At 43.6% G+C, this 17375-nt stretch overlaps 1 non-coding gene across 1 annotated transcript; it reads right to left on the reverse strand.

Moving 5' to 3' along the window:
* Positions 1-4740: 4740 nt before the first annotated feature.
* LOC143999810 (U2 spliceosomal RNA) lies at positions 4741-4926 on the reverse strand. The gene has a single exon (XR_013278139.1). It is a non-coding gene; the product is annotated as a U2 spliceosomal RNA (small nuclear RNA).
* Between the last annotated feature and the right edge of the window lie 12449 nt (positions 4927-17375).

Below are 17375 nucleotides of genomic sequence, written 5' to 3' on the forward strand. Positions count from 1 at the left end.
TTTTCTGCTTGTCCTGGTCCCATAATTTTCCTTTGGCCTTATAACTATTGGATGTGGCACTTTGAAAGTTCGTATTTGGTTTTTACGTGTTAGGAGATATTTTTAAGAGTAGTTAGTTTTAGGCTGAAATTCTACTTTAAATGTTTCAGGGCAAGTATTGGGGGGATTGGCTCTCCGAGAAGGTTGTTAATTGGGCATTTTATGAAATCGGTGGACTTGTGTGCAAGAAAATAAGTTGGACCTCATTGTTTGAAAAAATGTAAGTCTTGCCCCAGATTCTCAATTGGATTTAGGTCTGGACTTTGACTGGGCCATTCTAACACATGAATATGCTTTAATCCAAACCATTCCATTGTAACTCTGGCTGAAGGTTTAGGGGTCATTGTACTGCTGGAAGGTGAACCTCCGTCCCAGTCTGAAGTCTTTTGCATACTCTAACAGGTTTTCTTCTAATATTGCCCTGCATGTTCCCATCAACTCTGACCATCTTTCAAAGAATGCTATGAATGGAGTGGCAACCTCAGCCTGGACTCCGACCAGGCCACTCCCCAAACACGTTTCACTCTGCCAGCTGGAGCTTAGTCATGGAGAATTCTGACCAGCTTTCCTGTCCCTACTGAAGAAAAGCATCCCTGCAACATGATACGGCCACCACCATGTTTCACGTGGGGATGGGGTGTTTAGGGTGATGTGCAGTGCTAGTTTTCCACCACACATAACGTTTTGCTTTTAGGCCAAAAAGTTACATTTTGTTCTCATCCGACCAGAGCACCTTCTTCCACATGTCTTCTCACAAACTGCAAAGGGGACTTCTTATGGCTTACTTTCAACAATGGCTTTCTTCTTGCCACTTTCCATAAAGGTCAGATTTGTGGAGAGCATGACTAATAGTTGTCCTGTGGACAGATTCTTCCCCCTGAGCTGTGGATCTCTGCAGCTCCTCCAAAGTTACCATGGGCCTCTTGTCTGCTTCTCTGATGAATGCTCTCCTTGCCTGGCCTGTCAGTTTAGGTGGACGGCCATGTCTTGGTAGGTTTGCAGTTGTGCCATACTCTTTCCATTTGCAGATGATGGATTGGACAGTGCTTCGTGAGATGTTCAATGCTTGGAATATTTTTCTATATCCTAACCCTGCTTCAAACTTCTCCACAACTTTATCCCTGAACTGTCTGGTGTGTTCCCTGGTCTTCATGATGCTGTTTGTTCACTAAGGTTCTCTAAAAAATCTCTGAGGGCTTCACAAAACAGCTGTATTTATACTGAGATTAAATTACACACAGGTGAACTCTATTTACTAATTAGGTGACTTCTGAATGCAAGTGGTGCAATTGGTTCCACTAGATTTTAGTTAGGGGTATCAGAGTAAAGGGGGGCTGAATACAAATGCACGCCACACTTTTTAGATATTTATTTGTAAAGTATTTTGAAAAGTATTCATCATTTTACTTCCACTTCACAATTACGCGCCACTTTGTGTTGGTCTATCACATAAAATCCCAATAAAATACAATTACGTCTATGATTGTAACATGACAAAATGTGGAAAATTTGAAGGGGTGTGAATACTTTTTCAAATCTTTTTTGGACTGCCAAACTAGTGTGGTTCAGTTTTTCCTGTAAGCTATATATCAAAAACAAGGTTAAACAGTATTTTATAGAAAATAAAACAGGGTACATTTTCATGATAGCAATCTAAATGTCATCCAGTTAGATTTTAGACTTTAACTTTTACTTCAAACTCATGTCATGTCATTTTCCTTTGTCTTTAATCTCTGTTGGCATCGGAGTCTCTCCCAGTGAGGGACCTGTCTGTAATGAATATTTTGCTGATTAATTTTTGGAACTGTGAACAGACCGAATCAACATGCTGGGCCAATTTTTCAAAATAACACTGCATTTGCTGGATAATTAGCAAGGATGTACAGTATGTGCTTTTTCTAGATTTTCTTACAGATATTTTGTCTGGAAGACCAAAGACGGCAAAGAAGATGTTGTCTTGATGTGAATGTCTTGCTGTTAGCACAGAGTAGGCTGTTATACACATTTGCTTTGGTTTGATGTTTGATCCTTTGATGAGGATAAAGGGAGTAGTTGATTGAGTGGTGCATCAGTTTACTAAGCAAGCTCAAGCTTGTCACTCCTTATGGACAACATAGATGTAAAACGAACCTGCAAAATTAGGAGAGTGAAGGCAAACAGGTAGGTAATGGAGACATTCTATCATTGAGGTAAGTTTTCCCTTGTAGCAAACAGGTAGCTTGAGCACTTGAAGGATGAAGACTGAAAAATGAATGAAAGCCTTCCATGGTCGAGTGCCACTGGTCTTCCTATGTGTATGTCGGGCCCTGCCTCAAGCTGTAGTGTCTAAACCAGGGATCTCAAACTGGTGGCCCTCCTGCTGTTGCGAAACTACAAGTCCCATCATGCCTCTGCCTGTAGAAATCATGCTTGTAACTGTCAACCTTGCAATGCCTCATGGGACTTGTATTTTTGTAACAGCTGGAGGGCGACCAGTTTGAGACCCCTGGTCTAAACACCTGTCATTGCTCAGGTATGTTAAAGGGCCTAGCAGCTTCTTAGAGAAAAGGGAAGATCTATTAACCTTTAACGACAGACAGTGACTGCTGTCAGAGTCATTTGGACTGCTTGGCTGCTAACAAAGGGCCAGCAACTATATGAACTGGTACAAAAGATTTAAGGAAATAAAAGCATGGGTTCATCCCCTAAAATTCATACCAGACCTTTATCCGAGAATGCAGCCTGGATGGCCGGTAAAAGGGGGAAGAGCCCCCCCCCCATCCTAATTCATACCAGGTCACATGTCTTCTACATGGGGAGGATACCCTGCCAGGAGTGACTCACCTGGCAAAGCACCTTTTACAGCATTGATGAGGACAAGGGCCTCTTCCTTACAACCCTGGTCTGGTGGTTGTGGGGGTTTGCAGACTAGGGGCTTTTCAAAATCTGAAAGCCTCCTTTAAAAAATTCTCCCAGTGTAAATCCATTGTTAATCATGTTGTACAGTAATGCAGATCAGAATCACAATGAACCCATCTAAACAAAAACTCATCAACTTCTGCAATGATGCACATGATGCTCACCATGAATGACAGCTCCCGATCACCACTGCTAAATGTAAACAAAGGCGTGGGGTCTCCCGGGTGATGTAATTTACCAAATCACATTTTTCTAAGCCTACAGATTTCATTGGCCTCAGGAAGCACAGACACCTTTTACGCCTGTGCAGTCTTCTTGACACCAAGGATGGGATATTTGTATCTTGAACATGATGGTTCCACAATTTTCACGCCTCCCATCCTGTTCTTGACACTTAAAATCTACCTTTACCTATTCCGCTGTGATGGTATTCAGATGTCTGTACTACCTGTGTAGGTATAAATGCTAGGGTATGTTCCTGACACTCATTGGAATTGAAGAAGTGGTCTGGATAAGCTATGAAAGTCTTCAATGTTACGAAACAAATCAAGTTAATTGTGACTTGGTACCCTTATTACACTAGATTTCCTCAGCTTTTTCATCCTGAATGATGGCCAGCATCATTCTGTCCACTTCCTCTGAGCCCAGGCTGCCATGAACACAACAGTCTGGATTTACTGTACTAGGTGGTCCAGGCAGACTCTATTCTTCGGGGGCCATGCCAAGGTAAGGTCCTCCCAAGTACTTTCAGCTCAAGTGCACGGAACTACACCCTATTAATCAGGAGTGAGTAAAGTGCATATGTACTGTGCAATAAAAATGCAAAATAAATAAGTGCTTTGGGGTGCCAATGTGTAAGACAAAAATTAGTAGTGATAGCGACCAAAAACCATATTAATCTGGAAACCATATATAATTATAAATATAAATCTTAAATTAAAGTTACCGTAATATAATGAGCAAGAGTCCCTCTATAAGGAGGTGATGCTGGAGTAAATTGGATGGAAGCATGCCAAATTGCCCCCAGTGCAAACACAACCAGATTATTCAAGCACCAGACAAGCTAGTTATGGCCCAAGGTGCAATGCAGTCAATTTAAAAACTCCTCTGGTTCCAGTTGAAGGGCCCAGCCCAAGAGGCCTGTATGAAAAGAAAGGTGCAAGGGTGCTGCGGCCAAGGTTCCATACTAAAAATGCAATGAGTTACCCCACAGGAAATTTTTATGGCACCTCTGAACTGCCACTCCTGGGGCACAAGCACTGAGGGCTTTTCTCAACCCAGCCCCTGGCCAGACAAATACAGCTCCATTCCTAGCCAGGCATTAGTACTTAAAGTGGTAGTATGGTCAATTTTTTAACTTTTACCTACAGGAAAGCCTATAATAAGGCTTACCTGTAGGTAAAAATAATATCTCCTAAACCTGTACGGTTTAGGAGATATTCCCCTCGGTATGCGCCGCTGACTGCAGTGGCGCATGCGCACAAGGGGGTTCTCTCCGTGAAAATCCGGCAGCGCTCGTGCGGCCGGACTGAAATCTCCCGCGCGCATGCGAGGGAGTGACGATATCGCGGCTCCGGCCACTCACAGCGCCGGAGCCGCGATACCCGGAAGAGACGTCGAGGGAGCATGTCGGCTCCCTCGGCGTGGATCGGGCCAGATGTCGGGGCCTCGTTCTAAGGTAAGTATTTCATAATGAGCTAGTATGCGGTGCATACTAGCTCATAATGCATTTTGCTTTGCAGGTTTAAAAAAAAAAAAAAAATTGCGGGTTTACTACCGCTTTAAGGGAGAGTCCTGCCTTCAACTGGGGACAAGCCTGGTAAACCAGGCCAGAATCAACGCAGGAAAAAAGAACTCTTCTACCGTACCCATCTTATTACATCAGAAATTACTAAATGGTGGCATCAACTGGAAAAGGGAACCAGCCTTCTGTTCCTGAAAACTGATCAGCTACTACACTTGATCTTAGCCAAAAGGCTCAGAAGCTATTTAGGGTTCATTTTTACTACTGCACCAATTGGTGCTCCCAAGCCTTTATGTGAACTCCATTCTGTGCAATAGTAAGGGTCAGCCACTGCCATCCCCCCAGTCATTGAACTTATGTAGACTTGGTTCTAGTTCACTTGCTTCAGTCAACATATAGGAATTCAGCCATCAAGATTAGATCAAGCTCAGAATAGGTCTTGAAATTGAGGCGAATGATGAAAATAATTGCTGCCATTCCGGTAACTGAACCCATTTTTTGTTGGTGGAATATTTTTTTCTTCTATTTTTACATTATAATTAGCTCTAAAGTGACCAGCCTTTTCCTCAAACCATTTAATACCGTGACGCATAATGCATCTTATTAGAGTTACCAGACTGGAAAATAAATACTTCATGCTACATTGGGCTCATTAAGGAGTTCTTTTGGGAGAATCGTTCATTAGTTATTTCTCTTTTCCTGTCTTCAGAAGTACTTGTTGCATGTAGAATTCTTGTAAACTGGTATTGTGTGGATCTTGGCATTTTTGGGGTCAAGATGCCATTGATGGCGGAGCTTTGCATGGGACTGTTAGCCAACAATTAAATCTACTGCCTAACCATAACTATTCTTAAAACATCCAGTCTGGCCTCCTGCTACCTATCCTGTCTACTCTTTGCAAAATAAAGATGTGTATACTGTACTTAGCTTTTTTCAGTCTGCTCCAGCCCATTCACACGATCCCCTGTGGAGTGGAGAGACTGCTTGACAATGGCTGGGAATTCCAGGAGCGATGACGTCACCCATAGGCTCCCATAGCCCATTTGTTGTCAGCGCTCCCTCCTCTCCCCTGCAGCCTGCTGCTCACCAACACAGGGGAGCTGGAGCTGAGGGATCTCATGAGTGGACCAGAGTGGGCTGAAAATAGGAAAGTAACGTATTTATCGGCGTATAACACGCACTTTTTTCCCTGTAAAATCGGGGAAATCAGTGGTGCGTGTTATACGCCGATCCCCCACTATTTTTACTTCTTTCTGCCGCTCTCTGTGGCTTCCGGCTATTTTCGGCCGTTCTCGGCTATTTTCGGCCGCACTCGGTCGTTCTTGGCGGCTTTCGGAAAGCCGAAAGCCGCCGAGAACTGCCAAAAATAGCCAAGAATGGCCGAGTGCGGCCAAAAATACCCGAAAGCCGCCGAGAGTGGCCGAGAACTACCAAGCGCCGCCGAGATACACAGGACATCCGCTCTGTATTTCGGCGGCATCATTTTTAAATGGCAAAGCCACAGACAAGGCTGCAAATGAGTGCCACAGCTAAATGCAAGGCTGCAAATGAGTGACAAGGCTGCAATGCAAGGCTGCAAATGACTGATAAGGCTGCATTGATGGGCATTTCAATGTAAGTTTTTTTCCTTAAACTTCCCTCCTAAAAGTTTTTTTCTTTTAAATTCCCTCCTAAACTTGGGGTGCGTGTTATACGCCGATAAATACAGTATACAGGTCTTTTTACATACGGTAGACAGGATAGGTAACGGGAGGGGGAAGGGATTTTTTTAATAGTTATGGTTAGTCAGGAATTATACCTTAAGTTTAACAGTTAAGACCCAACAAAAGACAACCTCCGCCCAGCCCATCTTTGAGCCCCTGCCTGCAGTGTGTCTTGTGAGCTATCATTAAGTACTGTTTGATAGTGTGAAACGCATCAGCTCTTCTGTCTGTTCTGCTGTGGCATGTATTTTTTTATTTTTCTTGACGAATAAAGGCTACTTTTTTGGAGTGCGGCTGTCCAGAAATGTTCTCATTTTCATTGCTACATGTATTGCCAGCACCTGTGGCTTCTAAATTAGTGGAGAAGTTCATTCCAAACTGACCTGCCTGGATATCCCTTTCCCTGCTGCAGTGTATCATATTTTTTTTATTTTATACCTACCTTTTTCTGTTGTCTTCTGGATTCTCGCCTCCTTTGGCCTTCTCCCAGCTGTTGGTGGTCCTGCATATTGCAGAAAGTGGCAATGACATGATGACATTTTTGTCCTCCCAGGGGGTGGCCCATGACACCCTTTACTGACAGTTTTTGCTCATGGCTGAGGACATCTTTTGGTAGAGAAAAGGCCCCAGATGCTTTTTACTAAATAACTAGGGATTTTTGTGTAAACCCATCTCAAAAGTGTGCATATAGCCTTAAGGTAGGGAATATTTTGAAATGAATTGATACCATGGATGGATGGCGCTCTGTAGACACAAAGAGAACTGGGAGTAAGGTTGAAGGCTTGTTCATACCAGGTGTAACACATGTAGAATTCTGTATTTTCCAGCATCACAAAAAAAAAAAAAAAGTTCTCCTTTTTCACATACAGTGGTGTGAAAAAGTGTTTGCCCCCTTCCTCATTTCCTGTTCCTTTGCATGTTTGTCACACTTAAGTGTTTCGGAACATCAAACCAATTTAAACAATAGTCAAGGACAACACAAGTAAACACAAAATGCAATTTGTAAATGAAGGTGTTTATTATTAAAGGGGAAAAAAAATCCAAACCATCATGGCCCTGTGTGAAAAAGTGATTGCCCCCCTTGTTAAAACATAATATAACTGTGGTTGTCCACACCTGAGTTCAATTTCTCTAGCCACACCCAGGCCTGATTATTGCCACACCTGTTCACAATCAAGGCATCACTTAAATAGGAGCTGCTTGACACAGTAAGGTCCACCAGAAGATCCTTAAAAGCTACACATCATGCCGAGACCCAAAGAAATTCAGGAACAATTGAGAAAGAAAGTAATTGAGATCTATCAGTCTGGAAAGGGTTATAAAGCCATTTCCAAAGCTTTGGGAATCCAGCGAACCACAGTGAGAGCCATTATCCACAAATGGCGAAGACATGAAACAGTGGTGAACCTTCCCAGGAGTGGCCGGCCGCCCAAAATGACCCCAAGAGCGCAGCGACGACTCATCCAAGAGGTCACAAAAGACCCCACAACAACGTCCAAGGAACTGCAGGCCTCACTTGCCTCAGTTAAGGTCAGCGTTCATGCCTCCACCATCAGGAAAAGACTGGGCAAAAATGGCCTGCATGGCAGAGTTCCAAGGAGAAAACCACTGCTGAGCAAAAAGAACATCAAAGCTCGTCTCAATTTCTCCACAACACATCTTGATGATCCCCAAGACTTTTGGGACAACATTCTGTGGACCGATGAGACAAAAGTGGAACTCTTTGGAAGGTGTGTGTCCAAGTATATCTGGCGTAGAAGGAACACTGCATTTCAGAAAAAGAACATTATACCAACAGTAAAATATGGTGGTGGTAGTGTGATGGTCTGGGGCTGTTTTGCTGCTTCAGGACCTGGAAGACTTGCCGTGATAAAAGGAACTATGAATTCTGCTGTCTACCAAGAGATCCTGAAGGAGAATGTCCGACCATCTGTTCGTGTACTCAAGCTGAAACGAACTTGGGTTCTGCAGCAGGACAATGATCCTAAACACACCAGCAAGTCCACCACCGAATGGCTGAAGAAAAACAAAATGAAGACTTTGGAGTGGCCTAGCCAAAGTCCTGACCTGAATCCTATTGAGATGTTGTGGTATGACCTTAAAAAGGCTGTTCATGCTCGAAAACCCTCTAATGTAACTGAATTAGGACAATTCTGCAAAGATGAGTGGGCCAAAATTCCTCCAGGACGCTGTAAAAGCCTCATTGCACGTTATCGCAAACGCTTGGTTGCAGTTGTTGCTGCTAAGGGTGGCCCAACCAGTTATTAGGTTTAGGGGGCAATCACTTTTTCACACAGGGCCATGATGGTTTGGATTTTTTTTCACCTTTAATAATAAACACCTTCGTTTACAAATTGCATTTTGTGTTTACTTGTGTTGTCCTTGACTATTGTTTAAATTGGTTTGATGTTCCGAAACACTTAAGTGTGACAAACATGCAAAGGAACAGGAAATGAGGAAGGGGGCAAACACTTTTTCACACCACTGTACATTATACCATTTTACAGTGAGGGAAAAAGGTATTTGATCCCCTGCTGATTTTGTACATATGCCCCTGACAAAGAAATGGTCAGTCTATAATTTTAATGGTAGGTTTATTTTAACAGTGATAGAGTAACAACAAAAATTTCCAGAAAAATGCATTTTCAAGTTATACATTGATTCGCATTTTTTTTTTATAATTGTAATTTTCAAATCAAGTACAAAGTAATCGAGCATTAGAATAATCAATAAACAGAAGTGAATATAGATTATAACACAAACATTGACTACAGAAGACAGAGAATAACGTCCATATATGCAGGCACAAGGGTGGTCTGCATAACCATATCATGTAGAATGATTAATAAACAGTTTACTAAAACAAAAATGTCATTTGACAAAAGGCCGATTGATTTGCATTTTAATGAGCGAAATAAGTATTTGAACCCTTCACAAAACATGACTTAATACTTGGTGACAAAACCCTTGTTGGCAATCACAGAGGTCAGACGTTTCTTGTAGTTGTCCTCTAGGTTTGCACACATCTCAGGAGGGATTTTGTTCCACTCCTCTTTGTAGATCCTCTCCAAGTCATTAAGGTTTTCGAGGCTCACGTTTGGTAACGCGAACCTTCAGCTCCCTCAACATATTTTCTATGGGATTAGGGCCTGGAGGCTGGCTAGGCCACTCCAGGACCTTAATGTGCTTATTCTTGAGCCACTCCTTTGTTGCCTTGGCCATATGTTTCGGGTCATTGTCATGCTAGAATACCCATCCACGAGCCATTTTCAATGCCCTGGCTGAGGGAAGGAGGTTCTCATCCAAGATTTGACGGAACAGGTCTCCGGTCATTGTTCCTTTGATGCAGTGAAGGTTTCCTGTCCCCTTAGCAGAAAAACACCCCCAAAGCTTAATGTTTCCACCTCCATGTTTGATGGATGATGGTGTTCTTGGAGTCATAGGCAGCATTCCTCCTCCTCCAAACACAACGAGTTGCGTTGATGCCATAGAGCTCGAATTTGTTCTCAACTGACCACAACACTTTCACCCAGTTCTCCTCTAAATCATTCAGATGTTCATTAGCAAGCTTCAGACAGGCTTGTACATGTGCTTTCTTGAGCAGGGGGACCTTGCGGGCACATCAGGATGTCAGTCCTTCACGGTGTAGTGTGTTAACAATTGTTTTCTTAGTAACTATGGTCCCATCTGCCTTGAGATCATTGACATGATTCTCCCATGTAATTCTGAGCTGATTCCTCACCGTCCTCATGATCATTGAAACTCCATGAGGTGAGATCTTGCCTGGAGCCCCAGACCGAGGGAGATTGACAGTTACTTTGTGTTTCTTCCATTTGCGAATAATCGCACCAACCGTTGTCACCCTCTCTCCAAGCTGCTTGGCGATGGTCTTGTAGCCCATTCCAGGCTTGTGTAGGTCTACAATCTTGTCCCTGACATCCTTGGACAGCTCTTTGGTCTTGCCCATGGTGATTGGGATCTGATTGATTGATTGCTTCTGTGGACAAGTGTCTTTTATACAGGTAACAAGCTGAGATTAGGAGCACTCCCTTTAAGAGAGTGCCCCTAATCTCAGCTCGCTATCTGATTAGATGACACCTGGGAGCCAGAAATCTTGCCAATTTATATGGGATCAAATACTTATTTCACTCATTAGAATGCAAATCAATTTATAACTTTTTTGAAATGCGTTTTTCTGAATATTTTTGTTGTTATTCTGTCTCTGTTATTTTGTTGCATGAACGTTAATGTCATCCCAGTCTTAGTCAGTAGGGTTTAATATTGAGTTGGCCCACCCTTCGCACCTATACCAGCTTCAAATCTTCTGGGAAGGCTGTCCACAAGGTTTAGGAGTGTGTCTATGGGAATGTTTGACCATTCTTCCAGAAGCCCATTTTAGAGGTTAGGCACTGATGGTGAACGAGAAGGCCTGGCTCGCAGTCTTCTCTCTAATTCATCCCAAAGGTGTTCTGTTGGGTTGAGGTCAGGACTCTGTGCAGGCCAGTCAACTTCCTCCACCTCAAACTCGCTCATCCTTGTCTTTATGGACCTTACTTTGTGCACTGATGCACAGCATATTGGAACAGGAAGGGGCCATCCCCAAACTGTTCTCATAAAGTCGGGAGCATGAAATTGTCCAAAATGTCTTGGTATGCTGACACCTTAATGCCACGTACACACGGTTGGAATTTCCAACAAAAAATGTTCGATGTGAGCTTGTTGTCAGAAATTCCGACCATGTGTAGGCTCCATCGGACATTTGCTGTCGGAATTTCCGACAACAAAAATTTAATAGCTGGATCTCAAATTTTCCGATGACAAAATCCGTTTGCCGGAAATTCCGAGCGCACAATTCCAACACACAAAATTCCACGCATGCTCGGAATCAAGCAGAAGAGCCGCACTGGCTATTGAACTTCATTTTTCTCGGCTCTTCGTACGTGTTGTACGTCACCGCGTTCTTGACGTTCGGAATTTCCGACAACATTTGTGTGACCGTGTGTATGCAAGACAAGTTTGAGCCAACATCCGTCGTAAATAAATCCACGGTTTTGTTGTCGGAACGTCCGATCGTGTGTATGAGGCATAAGGGTCCCTTTCTGACACCTCTCCCCGAATGGAAATACCTCAGGGCCTGCTGACTTGGGCGCGTGCGAGCCTGCCGACCACCCCTCTGCTACCTCCTCACCCTTTTCTGCTCTTTTCTCTCCCATTTTCCTTTCTACACCCCCTCTCTTCCCCCCCTTTTTTTTCTATTTTACTTCACAAACACAGATCTATACAGTACCTGAACTTCCATGACAGCTGAAATTTATTGTATTGGAAATAATTTTAACCTCTACCCGTTACGCAATTGGGGCTTCCGACCCTAAAATATCCTTCCTGCTGTCACTGTATTTTTGCCTAGACCACTTGTAGTCCTGTTTACAAGTTCTGATATCTGGACTCGATATTGTTCCTCTATGTTGATTGACGCTCCTTACTGTTTTATACATTACATTTATTACTTTATTGCATTGTACTGTATGTTTCTTGTGATAGATACCAATAAAATCTTTGAACAAGAAATAAATCCACGGTTTTGTTGTCGGAATGTCCGATTGTGTGTAAGGGTCTCTTTCACTGGAACTAATTAAGCCCCATACAACCTATCAGATTTTCTGCCAATTTTTGTCTTCAGATATGTGTGCTTCTGGAAGAATGGTCAAACATTCCCATAGACACACTCCTAAACCTTATGGACAGCCTTTCCAGAAGAGCTGAAGCTGTTCTAGCTGCAAAGGGTAGGCCAACTCAATATTGAACCTTATGGACTAAGACTGGTATGCCATTAAAGTTCATGTGCGTGTAAAGGCAGGTGTCCCCAAAATTTTGGTGATATAGTGTATTTTCTTCAATAACCACTAAATATATTCACTTTTTGTGCACTACATGCAAACATAGCAGTGACGTCATCACTGTGCTGTACATAGACTGTGCAAAGAGTAGAGCTGTGGGAGGAACCTACAGGGTTCCTGCAGAAAACTACAGGAAGGGGAGGAGACAAGACCAGCCACCCTGCACAAGGAGAGAGAGTAGCAGGGAGCGACAGGAAGCTCCTGCACAGAGAGAAAGTCTCACATTCTCACATGGATTACTGCACAAATTTGGAAGCAATACACAAAGCACACCGAGATAAAAGCAAGTATACCCATGACTCTTATTTAGACGATATTTTCTTATCCCGGGGATAAGCTTTAATTACTTTGAATTTTATTTGCAGAGATTGTTTATTTTACATTTTTCACTCTACAACATAGGCTAATAATTCCCCGTAACTGTCCCAGTTTTCCAAACTTACTTATGATGAATGAAAACGGTTGAGGCCACATCCATAGCTGCTATTTAGGTCTGCTGCCTCCCTTTATGCCATTTGCAATAAACTGTACCACTGTGTAATTCAGAATTACAGCAATCAATTATTTTTATACCTACAAAACCATTTTAATTCCAGAGCAAATGTAACAAGTGTTCAGAATTAATGGCTCGAAGCAAAACATTAGCTTGCGTACACAAATAAACTTTTATGTGGTGATATTTAATTTCGCTGGCTTGTTTGTAGCATAGAGACCAACTCCAGCTTGCGAGAAGAACAAAAATAATAATAATAAATAAACAATAAATAAACAATTACAAAAAAAAAAACTCTGACTACAATACTAACCTCCTCTCTGGCACTGTCCCCTGCAGACTCACCCCCATAGTGTAATTTAACTTATTTTCTATGGGCCCAGGGTGTCGTGGACCACTCCCCTGCCCTGGGCATAAAGGAGAATGCTGCAGAATTCTGGATGTGCCCATCTCTCCCGAGAAAGAAAGGGGTGAAGAGGAACTAATATTTCTAAATGCTTCTTTTTCTTTTTCTATAAGTGATCAAGGAGCTTAGAGAGAAGAGGGGGTGGAGACACATTGTGACAATATAACAAAGGGGGATGTCAGCAGGAGGAAGAGAAACAGCAGTACACAGATCTTCATAGTGAAGGGCTGTGCAGGGTGTGTGTCAGCAGGAGGCAGAGGAACAGCAATACACTGATCTTCGTAGTGAAGAGCTGTGCAGGGGATTTGCCAGCAAAAGGCAGAGAAACAGCAGTATACCGATCTTCATAGTGAAGGGTTGTGCGGGGGGAGGGGTGTCAACAGGAAGCACTGGTAGAGAAGTACACCGATGTCAGCAGGAGGCAGTGGGGGAGCAGTATACTGAAACCTTATAGTGAAGAGCTCTGCAGGGTGTGTGTCAGGAGGCAGAGGAACAGCAGTACACCGATCTTCAACGTAAAGAGCTGTGTAGGAGGTGTAACAGCAGAAAGCAGAGGAACAGCAATACACTGTTCTTCATAGTGAAGGGTTGTGCAGGGGGGAGCATGACAGCAGGAGGCAGTGGGGGAGCAGTACATTGAAACCTTTTAGTGAAAAGCTGTTCAGGGTGTGTGTCAGAAGGCAGAGGAACACCAGTACACTGACCTTAAAAGTACAGAGCTGTGTAGGTGTGTAACAGCAGAAGGCAGATGAACAGCAGTACACTGATCTTCATAGTGAAGAGGCTGTGCAGGGGGGGAGGGGGCATGACATCAGGAGGCAGTGGGGGAGCAGTACACTGACACCTTATAGTGAAAAGTAGTGCAGGGTGTGTGTCAGGAGGCAGAGGAACAGCAGTATACTGATCTTCAATGTAAAGAGCTGTGCAGGGTGTGTGTCAGCAGGAGGCAGCGGAACAGCAGTACACTGATCTTCAAAGTAAATAATTGTGCAGGGTGTATGTCAGCAGGAGGCAGAGGAACAGCAGTACACTGATCTTCAAAGTAAATAATTGTGCAGGGTGTATGTCAGCAGGAGGCAGAGGAACAGCAGTATACTGATCTTCAAAGTGAAGATCTGTGTATGGTTGTATCAGCAGGAGCCAGAGGGAGAGCAGTACACTGATCTTCATGGTGAAGAGCTGTGCAGGGGATTTGTCAGCAGAAGGCAGAGGAACAGCAGTATATTGATCTTCATAGTGAAGTGCTGTGCAGGGGGGGTATGTCAACAAGAGGCAGTGGGGGAGCAGTACACTGATCTTCATGGTAAAGGGCTGTGCAGGGTGTGTCAGCAGGAGGCAGAGGAACAGCAGTATACCGATCTTCATAGTGAAGGGCTGTACAGGGGTTGTATCAGCAAAAGGCTGAGAAATCAAAATCCTGCAAAATCAGGGATGGAAATGTTTCTGGGGGGCTTGTAGATCACAAACTTAGCAAAAGCATGCATTGTAAATCCTTAATTAACAAAGCTATCAAAACACAGTCATGCATTAAAAAGGGCATACATTCCACCACACCGCAACGTTAGTGGACCAGCTCTTGGTTCAACCAAAACTCAGATAAACTCTGGGTGGAGCTAGAAAAAGCCACCACAACGTCTTGGGATCTCCCATCGTTACTACTTGCTGCCAGAACGGGCCTTTCGCTACACATGCCTAATATCCCAGCAATTAAAGCCTCAGTAAATGCTTGGAATTTGTTCCATCAGAGACAAACCAATGATAGGGATCAATTTAGGATTAAGGCCCTTATCGGAAATTTTAGAAAACTTAATCCCGTCTCTTAGATTGCTCCCTTGCATTACACAGGGGCTGTCCTATGTTGAAGACCTCAACATCACTCATCCATCTTACAGCCATTATGAAACCCTACAAGTCCAGCGCCTACTTAGAGACAAAGAGATGAAGTCTATTGCAGTGAATGGAGAGATATGGCAAGAGATCAACAATAGACCACATACCGGTAGAAAGGGAGGGATATCTAGATGCTACGCTAAATTACATTCCAAGGAAATATCTACCAAAACAGCCCATATGTTAGCATGGGAAAAGGATCTTGGAATGTCATTTAACAGTGCAGATTGGAAACAAGCTAAACAAACCACATTTAGAGCATCCAGGTGTGTTAACCATTGGTACAATTTTTTTTGAAAATGGTTAACAGGAGCTATCTAGTTCCTCTAATGCCGCGTACACACGTTCGAATTGTATGGCGTACTTAGTCCGACATACAATCCGGCGGACAATCCGGCGGACTTTCTACCGAACGGACTTGGCCACACACGGACACAGCCACACACGGACACACAGAAAGTCCGACGTTCGCTTGCGCAATGACGTACAGCACGTACGACGGGACTAGAAAAAGGAAGTTCAATAGCCAGTAGCCAATAGCTTCCTTTTTCGTACTTGCTTCTGAGCATGCGTCATTCTTAGTCCGCCGTACTAGCATACTGACGGACGTATTGTCCGCTGAAACCCAAGTCTGACAGGAAGATTGGAGTGCAAAAATACTTTCTTAGTCCGCCGGACTTCACGCTGGAAAAGTCCGCTGAAGCCCACACATGATCGAATTGTCCGCTGAAATGCGTTTCGGCAGACTAAGTACGCCGGACAATCTGATCGTGTGTACGCGGCATTAGGCTGTCTAGGATATTCCCTGCGTCAGACCCTATGTGCTGGAGAATGTGCGGAGAGGTGGGATCATTATTCCACATATTTTGGGCGTGGAAATGTTTTCGTAGTTTTTGGAATGGAATATTCCATCTAATCTCAAAGGTTATAGGCCTCCTAATCTCCCCCCAAGCGGAAATGGCCCTTCTTCTCCTTCATTAATGATTCAAATTCTTACTGCAGCGTGTATGACTATAAGATCCCTATGGAAAACTAACAAGGCCCGAATGTGTCGGATACGATTAAAAGAGTGCAGAACTCAATATGAAAGAATATTGGCTTATAGTCAGGAAGCTGAACAAAAAATGTAATGATGGCTGGAATTGCTGGTTAAGTGAATTTCCATTAAAATATATGTAATTTAACAAATGTAGGACAATGCGATCCGTGACGTAAACAGATTGCAAAGTGGTGGGGTGCCACTAGATGGTTTTCGGCATGTTAATATTGTTTACTTACTTTGTATAACCACTTGCCGCTCGCCCTGTAGTAGAATGACGACGGCAAAGTGGTTTCAAAATCCTGACCGGGCATCATATGACCCCCGGGGGCACGCATCGCGACGATCGTTGTTGTCGGGTGTCAGGCTGACACCCTGCAACTGTGATCTCGGTAGAGTCTCCAACCGCCTATTAGTGCCAATCCGTGCCACCTATCAGTGCCCATCCATGCCACCTATCAGTGCCCATCCATGCTCATCCATGCCGCCTATCCATGCCCATCCATGCCGCCTATCCATGTCAATCCATGCCAGCTATCAGTGCCCATCCGTGTCACCCATCAGTGCCACCTATCAGTGCCCATCAGTGCCGCCTATCAGTGCCACATATTAGTGCCCATCAATGCCACCTCATCAGTGCCACCTCATCAGTGCAGTCTCATCAGTGCAGGAGAAAACATACTTATTTACAAAGTTTTGAAACTGAAACAACAAAAAAAAAACATTTTTTTTTCAAAATTTTCGGTATTTTTTTATTTGTTTAGCAAAAAAAAAAACGTTGAGGTGATTAAATACCACCAAAGAAAGCTCTATTTGTGGGGAAAAAAATTATAAAAATGTCATTTGGGTACAGTGTAGCATGACCGCGCAATTGTCATTCAAAGTGCGACAGCGCTGAAAGCTCAAAATTGGTCTGGGCAGGAAGGTGTTTAAGTGCCCTGAATTGAAGTGGTTAAGTTCTAAAAGTTTTTTTTTTCTTTTCTCCCTTACTCCTATATTATTTGTTGATTTCAAGGATAACTGCATGCCAGCGAACTGAATAGTTTCAAAGCTTTAAGATGGACCCATGGCAGATATGGGCCCTTGGAGGAATTATGTGGTTTATTGAACTAACAGGTACCCATCCAGGTCATCGATATATGTATCACTACATTTGAAGTAAACGAAAACAACTCAAAGATGGGGGGTGGGTGTCGCTGAGGCTGGGCACCGGGGCACAGCTAAATCCCCAACAGGGTGCCGGGTGTGCAGCTGGGGTGCCATCTG

Source organism: Lithobates pipiens, unplaced genomic scaffold, assembly GCF_037356315.1.
Source record: "Lithobates pipiens isolate NorthernLeopardFrog02 unplaced genomic scaffold, aLitPip1_a1.2 Scaffold_19, whole genome shotgun sequence".
Taxonomy (NCBI): domain Eukaryota; kingdom Metazoa; phylum Chordata; class Amphibia; order Anura; family Ranidae; genus Lithobates; species Lithobates pipiens.